The following is a 9,531-nucleotide window of genomic DNA, read 5'->3' on the forward strand; positions in this document are numbered from 1 at the left end:
GGAGTGGGGTGACAAGTCTCCCAAGTGACATTTCTGCCAGGTGACAGCTCTCCCATGTGACATCTCTGCCAGGTGACACCTGTCCCAGCTGGCACACTCCAAGCCTGGCTCCAAGGAGTTGGTGTGCCTCGTTGGGAGCAGCAGTGCTGGCAGCACCTGAGCCTTGACCCTGCAGCAGAGAACACGAACGGGTCCCGCAGCCTGCAGTGCCCAGCCTGGCTGTGGGAGCCGAGCCTCTGTCCCACAGCCAGCCCATGCTCGGGGAATTCTCCCCTCAGCTGCTGCAGGGAGCCTCAGCAGCAACACCAGCTGCGGGCTGTGCCCCAGGGCTCACCCCTGCCTCCCACTTCAGTGCTCCATGGTCTCCAGCTCCCTCCCTTCTACACCTCACTCTCCAGCCCGGGAGCTTGCAGAATAAAGTTGTGCCGACTGACTATTCCTCAGCCTTAGCAGAAAGGGAACAGCAGAGCGATCATCTTCCCAGTGAGTCAGTGCTTGCTGGAGGATGCATGAGTCACTAGTCCCCACACGGGCTGCCTCCCTCCTCCCCCATCGCTGTGCCTCACCTCCAGACTCTCCTGTTCCAATCCCACCTTTACAAAAATCATCTTTATTCATTAGTCCTTCCTGCCCGTTACCTTCTTTGCTATGAGAAGCCTGGGGACAGGGAAAACTTAGCAGTACTCCTTAGAAAAAGGAGTGCTACTCGTTTTCAGCACTCAGGTCGAGGTCTGCTGGCCCCTCTGGACACCAAACAAAGCTGCGCAGCCACAAACCTGGCTGCAAAGGGGCTTTCCAGGGAACTCCATTAGAAGCAGCAATTCCCTGCTCCAATACATCCTTCTGGGATGCAGGCAAGATCCCAGTGTTCTTCAGCTTCCCCTCCAGCCCGTTATGATTTCTCAGGGGTTCTGTTAAGAACCCGCTCCACTAAGAAATTATGAACCTGGATTAAGGAGAAGCAGTAACTGCTGATTGAACCAAGAGGAGAATCAATGAGCCAGTGTTAGAAATCAAGGAACAGAGTGCTTTTCCCCCATCAGTTCCAGTGCAATGCTGTTCACTTCGTGCTTCCTGACTTTTACAGAGGCCTAGTTATTCTCATCTTATCCCACTGAGCTAATTTTCCTCCCAGAAATAAAGTCCTGGCTGCTCGGGATCACAGCAGGAAGGAGTCAGGATTTTATACCATGGAAAGGACATTGGCTATAATGCAGAAATGGGGATGAGAGAAGCTGCTGACCTTTAAAAAGGGAAGAAAATGGAAGGTTCTCTTACCTTTTGGGACCTGCAGAAAATAAAAGCATGGAACTTCTGCAAATACAAGCTCATGGAGCAGTGCTGGGTACCAGGTTTGCAGAACAAACATGCCAAGCATGGACTCCCAACCCCAGCAGGGCTGCAGGAGCAGCAGGCAATTCTTTTGCAGCAAATGTCATGTGCTGCTGGGTGGAGTGGGAAGAGCCTTTACCCCTTTGTGGTGGGGTCCTTAATGGATGTGCTGAGCTGCAAAAAAGGTCCAGGGAGAGTTCAAGCTCCTGCTCCTGCCTCCAGGTGTGACTGCCATGCAGACAGTGATGAAGGTGATAATTTGCTCAGCTATGAAGGTGATCTCTCCACAGGGAGGGACTTGCCCTGCCTCAGCCCACGCTGTGTTTTCTTAGGAAAAAAGGCAGCTCAGCATCCTGTGCTCTTTGGAACATAATATCTTTTGCTGATAATAATCACACGTTGTCATCATGAAGGGCAAAACTTCATTAGCCAGCCGGGCCTGGTTTCTTTAGAAAATAGTCAGAAAACAGCAAAAACCCAAAAGCTCCAGCACATTTGTGTAACTTTACACTGAGATTTTGTGACAGCCTGAGCTGGATGGCTCATGCCAGTTCCAGCTCCGACCACAACACCCGACAGGGCAGACCCTGCTGGTGGAGGACCCGTAAGAGGACAAAAGCCACAAAATCAACTCATCCAACCCCAAAACTGGGCAGTGGTTGCAAAGGGAGGGCATGGGGTGGATAGAGTGATTCAGAGAAAATTCCTCAGCTTTTTAAAATCGTCCCTGCCCAATGGAAATGCCAAAAGAGTAGCAATTCTGCTTGCTTCTGTCTTGCAGTGAAATCTTTTGCCTGGAGCAGATCAGGATTAGCTCGTTACAGGGCAGCATGTATGACACATTCTGGCCGCAGCCTGAGTGAGCAGAGGCTGCTCTCCTCGGGGCAATCCCTGCCTCTCCCTCAATCTTGTACAGCTCCACACACACGGAATGAGGCTCAGTATTAAAAACAGCTCAGTCTCCCCTCCTGCTCTCAAATACAAGCAATTTAAATCAGAAGCCTTTCTTACAGGGAAGAGCAGAAAGCCAGTGTTTTGAAGCCACATTCTTCTCACTTGTTAACATTGAGCCCAGCCTTCTGCTCATAAATAATGCATATAGCTCTTTTTCCTCAATTACGCAGTAGTGTCAGATTCCACACTCTGCCTTCCCAGAGTTACTTTCTGTCTCTTCTGGAGACAGCAAGGCCCACTTGGATGTCTGCAAGAGCCACAGACTCATTAGACTTGATGAGGATCCTTTCCATCCACCAGTAAAAAGATCCACAACACCTTTGTCCCGGAGTTTCGGTAATTATCCCTTGCTGGACTGAAGTGCTGGGGAGAATGTGTTTACAGTAAACAGGTTTTGCCTTCTCCCAGCATTCGTGGTGCAGAGTGTAAGTGCACTCCGGGATGCCAGGGTGAACTGGGCAGGAGGGTCACTGCACAGCTCATGGGCTGGAGTGCACAGAGAGGAGAGAGGAATTAATGCTCCCGTGGGCTGAGCAGGGAGGCAGAAAAATCATGGGGAATTCAGTTTGTCAGGTGTGTCAAAAATGTAAAAACAAAAGAAAACAACCCCTCTTCTTCTCCTGCCCACCATCTTTTTTGATTAATTTAAACTTGCTGAGATGAGAAGCCAAGATTTCTGCTTTGCTATCAACAGCTTGCTCTCTATAGATACTGACTCATTACTGAGAGGCTGCCTGTCTTTATGCCTTAAACTAGGCAGCCAGAAAATGTTACACTGAAGTATTGCATGTTATAGATTGACAACATTTAAAACCTAGATGGCCAAGCTACTGATATAATTTCCATACTCATTAACCATGACATCTCCAGTTCTCCCCCACAGCATTCTGTCAGATTTAGCCAGACCCAAAACCTGTCTTAGCTGCCAGAAATCATTTCTTTACTCCTCCACGGATTGGCATCGCCTGAATGTGCTCTTCCCCCTCGGAGCAGAAGTTTACAGAAATCCCTTTCCCGTTTCCCAGCTGTGCATCCTGCCTGCCCTGTGCACACACACGCTCTGTGAGCTGTCCACAGCCATGCCCTGTCTCGCTGGCGAGCTGCCTGCTCACAAGCTGCTCCAACAATTGCCCTTGAGCACGAGCCAGTGCCAAGTCCCCTCTCAGGAGTTCATGCTCTGTGCGAGCTCTAACACGATCCCGCTGGATGGCTTCACCCGCACGCTGACATCGACCTCTTGGGGACCCCAGGTTTGCCCATGGCAACGAGCCCCTGATTATTTTCCAGGCTCATTTTGGCCAGGTTGTATTGTCACAGCCGTCTCACAGACCGGCAATCTGTCAATAGCAGGGTCGGGCTTACAAATGCTGTGTGACACAGGAGTGCAGAGCTCTCAGAGTTGTTGGTATGAAGGAGTGTTTCACACACGATGTGACACTGGAGAGCAAGCACAGCCACAGGGCCACAAGGTGGGTGCTGGGCTGGGCCAGGAAACCTTATGTGGGCATTCTGAAAGGGAAGAAGTTTAACTGGTGGGCGTTAAAAGGGTGAGAGGCCGCGTTTCCAAATAACTTCTCTTACAAGGAGAGTAACTTTAGCCAGGAATAAATCCTGCCTGCAAGCGGGAAGAGCTTCCCAGGCTGCTGCTGCACACAACCAGGGCAAATGCCAGAGTGTCCGAGGGCAGGTCACCCTCAGTGCTTCACAGCTGAAGTACCATTTGTGTAAAAATTCCATAAAAACTGAGAAAGAAAAGAGGAACAAAACCACCTTTGTGCTACCAGGCTGGGGCATTCACCTGCAAAAGGACACAATGAAACCCCGGCCCTGCCACCACAAGCATTTGATTAATGCCACCAAATGCCACAGCATCAGTGGGAAAAACATGTTCTCACCCACCTTGTATCTGCGGGCAGGACGAATCACGTCAGCCCGGAGCACAGAGCTCACACGTGCCCGGGTGAAGCCCGGAGTGCTGCCTCACATGGCATGTTCCTGCCCCAGAGGAGCAGCGTGCTCCTGGCACCTCTCACGTACCGCTGATAACTGCTGGCTGTCCCCTGCCGCCTCATCCCAGGTCAAATTACTTCTGCCAGTGTCAATGTGCTCTGCTCACGGCCAGCAGGAAACAGGGGAAAGATGCTTTGCTCTACATTCTAAAGCTGGAAGAATGAAAATACATGTTCGGCTTAAAAATCTTGCTTAAAATATGGAACTGGTCCAAATGCTTCAGATTGGAGCAGCTCAGAGGAACAAAGAGAAGCCTTTCCAACAGACTGGGAACCCAGTCAGGAACAATGGGGCTCAGATTTAAAACACAACCCAGAACTGAGTTCTTGCAGTTCCTGGAAAATATGAGTGCTGGACTGATGCATTTTTTCATTCATTATTATCTCCCATAGACATTCATCCTGATCTTAACATCTTTATTGTCCACACAGAGCAAGTTTCCTCTCAAACAGAAATGAATGTTCCAGTAAATTTCCTTAGACAAAACCATAGAAATTAAACAAAAAAAGAAACCCCTTTATAACTTTTTAAAAACCATACACTTCATGTTGTGATTCAAAGTGCTCTTTGTTTCAGTAAGTATAAATACTGAATTTTACAAAGAAAAAAAAGCAAGAGTGAGAGGAACAAAACCCTTGTGTCACACACGGGTTAGGTAACAATTGCTGTGTTAGTTCCAGACTGATTACACCAAGAGGCAAATGCTAGGTAAAGTCAGGGTTGTTATTTTGCCTCAAGGACAACAGATCTTTGTCCTGAACCCTGCAGTCAATAACTATAAATATTCTGAGTGTTGTCATAAAATTTTGAAAAACCTCTCTATCAGGGACACAAATATAAGACCTTCTGCTTTAGAATTATAGCAGAGTTCAGTTAGAAGCTACAATTCACTCCTTAGAAGTGTAAGAATCATTTTGCATGCAATTCAGCTGATGTAAAAGATCTTTTTGTCTGCATCAGTCTTAAATCCTTTTAGCTGAACTCATTAGCAGTGGGGACAGGGAGGACTGGTGTTATCTTAGAGCCCTCTGCCAGGGAAGCTAGACCTTCTCTCAGAGAGGGAGCAATGGCCACAGAGGTGCCAGGGCAAGGGCTCTGGACACCTCAGAGCCCTCCCTGCCTCAGCTTCAAAGGAGTCTCAATAAATCAGCCCTCCTGCAAAAATGCTGTGTGACCTCTGGCGAGAGAAGCAGTACAAAGCCACACGAACATTTCCTTTTATTATCGGTAAATACTCTTGAATTGGTTGGAATTGTTCCTGCCACTGATATCGCTGATCTCTGAAGAGATAAACACCAGCTGATTGATGACTTGTCTGCAAGATCTATTTCAACCACCCCCAGGCAGGATATTTTCCATGCGGGTAATAATAAATCTTACTATTGAATGTCATCAAATGAAAGAAAATTACTGTAAAAATAGGCACAGTTATGTATTTCTTATTATATAATATTAAGGAAGATTTTTCAAAGATTTGAGGAGTTTTCATTTACATGCCTGATTTTTTGGAATATACTTCTTTTGCCTACGTTTAATATGTATATATATATATATATATTTTTTTTTTTTTTAAAGCCTTGTACAGTCAGCCAATGTAAAGAGACTCTCTCCTCAAAATAGCCTGTTGTGTAGTCAGGTCTGGAAGGTGAGATTCTCATCATGGTTGAGACTGAATAAGAACAATGATGTCCTTTCTCAACAGATGCCAGGACTGCCTTTTCCTAGCACTTTTTATGTGGTATTTTCAGGTATCACTTGCACTATTTTGTTCATTTTATTTGCAAAGGAAGCAAATGGCATCCTTTCTGTCAGTTAATAGAAAAGGTTTGAGGAGAGAACTGTCACTCACTCTTATTGCTCCAAATTCTTTTCTAAAAATGATTGTAGAGTTCCAGCGAAAAGTTCTTTCTTCATTATGAGGGCAGCATTGAAAATGCTCCTGCCCCATTATTTGTCCCAAGAAATAAAGATCTCAGCAACAGTCTAGGACCTGTTAGACACAATAAAGCCAATGCTTTGTATCAGCAAATATTGTACCAGGGTGGTTGTGCTGCAAAGGAAGGAAAATGTGCAAATCCAAACCTCACATTCAAAATGCATAGAAGCATAAGAAAAGGAGCTGTGAAGACAAGATTAAGGTGATCTACTTACCAAATGTTGCATTCCACCATCATATTACCTGCACAGTATTAAAAAAAATCCTTTGACCCCAAAGGCAATAATCCAGACAGAGAAAATGTGAAGATATGAGAAAGGGGCTGGAGACAATAATTAATCTGAGGCAACATTTTCCTGCTCTCTCTGTCCTCAGTCTGTGGGGGCCAGGGAAAATTTGGGCTACAGAGGCTGGGGAGAAAAGTGATAGTGAAAAAAGCAACCTGAGGGAGAAGCAACAGCTTGGTGGATTTGTCCTGTGTGATCTCTCCTCTGTGCAAAATCCACTGCTTCATTCTGGGAGCAATTTGTTCGGACCAAAGATGGCGAGGAGGAAAAGAGAAGGAGAATTAAGAGAGACAAGAGAGCTGTGCAGCTTGAAGGGAATGGGTCAGCTCCCTAGGGATCAGAGAAGCTGTTGGCCAGCAGGAAAAGTGGATGGTTTTGTAAAGACTGGGAAAAGCCAGGCAGGAGTTCAAAGGCAGTGGAAGTAGAGTGTGGTACTGCCAAATCCACCACAACATGAATCTCATGAATGGAACAGCAACACATTGCACAGTCATTAATTTAGGGGTGTGGAGTCCAATTAATGAAACCAGAGAGCCTTGGAAGGGTGATCAGAAGCATCCTGGTCTAGATATTCCTGTTCTAGACCAGAAAAGCTGTGGAAAACTTTGGACCTGCCCAACTGAGAACCAAAACCTACCCTGGCTCTGAGTGTCCAGGCAAGCCCAGCAGCATTTGTCCTTCATCAGCCCTGACTAAAGCAAGCTGTGAGGTGATCTCTGCTTTGAGCTCAGGGCTGGGAGACAGAGGCACTCCTCAGCAGCCTTCAGCATGTGATCTATAAAAAGGAAAGAAATAAAAGACTTTGGTTTATTAGTTTGTTGCTCTCCAATCCCAACTATTACAGGACAGACACTATGTTTATGATGGATTCATTTAGAGAACATTTTCTCCCTGGTCACATAACTGTGCTTCAGACTGAAGCCAAAGCTGTATGGGGAGGGGGGGATAAAAGCTGCAGACGTTTTTCAGGACATATACAACCCAGTACTTCAAAAGTGCACACAAGGAGATGAGCCAGCAATGAGAAGCTGGCTTGACCTGTAGGAAACTACATCCAATTTTTCATTGTACCAAAAAGTTCTTCTGCAGCTGTGACACGCCCCCCATTGCATGGTACAACTGTGAGAAGAGGACAGGAAATTCATAAAGATTCACACAATCTGCCATTTACTCTTCCAACAAGCAGTTTCTGTGTTCTTGGAAAGATTTATTTTAAACTCAGCCTGAATAAAATTATTCCCTGACCATCTCTGAGCAGCTCTCCGGCATCTCTGACAAACACCAGGTACCACTGTTGCCATTTCACCTGCAGTTCATAGCACATCGACCTCATCTCTAAAACACATGTACAGTCAAATCACTGTGCCCACAGGGACCAATTTATTTTTCCATCACCTGTAGCTCCCTTCGGTTTATGCAGGAAGAAGCTGGCAGCCTCTAACAAGGAGTGTTATGAATAGCGTGGTAACGCCTTTCTTCATCCCTGTTAAATTTCTCATTTCATCTTGTGAAGTCAAATCCTGGTTTCTGCAAAGTCCCTAAAACAACCTACATTGATTATAATTGGCTCTGCAGTTGGACTGCATGTACTTTATCTCCAATTTTGCAGATTCATTGCCTACTACTGCTGTCTCCCTACATTTAGATAGTTATCCCACTGCCCTAGAGGTTGTTCTGGCAGCTGGAGGTTGTGACAGTCCTGACACAATACATGGGAGAGGTTCTTCCAGTAGAAAAGTTACCTTTCAGTCCTGTTTGACCAGGAATTGTGGCTTTTGCCTTGTTCCTGTATGTGTATCACCCCCTCTCCCCCATTAGGAGCTGAGGACTCAGTCAACTGCCAAACTGCATGGAAAAATCCTGGTGTACAGAAGAGGATCCAGTACCTCTGAGTGGTTTGTGATTTACATTCTTTGTTACAGAAACCAGTGAAACCAAGCCAAAATATCAACTTTTTACTTCATTCAGACCATTTGCATACAGTTTGAAAGCACAATAATTCTGAATCAATGTCCGAATCCTTATGTTGCTGATGTGTAAGGAATAATACAACAAGATAAAATCCAAAGAAAAATGAAGTTTCACATCAACAGGCAAAGCTAATTCCACAAAGATGGATCAAATCATGGCTGCTGAGGATTTCAGCATTCAGACACCTTTGTGAGCCGTGTGACAAATTTGATCTGTTTTCTCCAAGTAAAATCAAAGCCAAGCAAGCTTCACTGGCATGAACACTTCTCACACTTCTGCTACTTCTATCTGTCATGACCAATGTCCACAGCTCACTGGGCTCAGGACAGATGCTGCTGCCCAGCCCCGGACCCTTGGCACCGTCCTGTCCACGAGCAACCGGGGTCACTTCACAGATGGAGCAATCCCATTGTGGACCAGGACACAACTGTTCACATGCTGAAACCCCAACTCTCCAGAGTTCCACGGGTTCGTTCCCGTGTATTTCATCCTCTCGGTCACAAAAGCATCACAACAGTGCTTCACACAGGTCTCCTGCCGCTAATGCATCCCCTCCCGGGGTTATCTAAGTGCTCCCGGTACAGCCCCTCTGATAAGCTGCACATCCAGCGCTATCAGCAACGCGTTATGAAAGGAATGTCGCGGCAAAGCGCTGCCGAGTCACAAGACAAAAACCACCCCGGTGTTTACAGCAGGGTAGGAAATACCACATTAAAATAAAAGCATGACAAGGAAAGAGCACACGTTGGGGTGGAAAGAAATCCAAGCCATCCCTAAGCTCCTGGTTCCTTTGTCATCGAGTCAGTGCATTACAGAGAAGATTTGTTTGGAGTGAAAGGCTTTTTGTGAAGCTTTATCTTGGCCTCTAGCAGACAGAACTGACAACCCTGAAGTGGCAAAAACCACTTGCGAAGTGCCACATTCAGCGAACAAAGGAACCCAACACCATGCATGGAACAGCAAACTATCAGCTCCCAGGGGGAAGTGTCATTTTCACATCCAGTTTGCTACACCAGAGTGGGAGAGAAGCTCCAACTGTTT

Source organism: Pyrgilauda ruficollis, unplaced genomic scaffold (genome assembly GCF_017590135.1).
Source record: "Pyrgilauda ruficollis isolate IOZ18807 unplaced genomic scaffold, ASM1759013v1 scaffold23, whole genome shotgun sequence".
Taxonomy (NCBI): domain Eukaryota; kingdom Metazoa; phylum Chordata; class Aves; order Passeriformes; family Passeridae; genus Pyrgilauda; species Pyrgilauda ruficollis.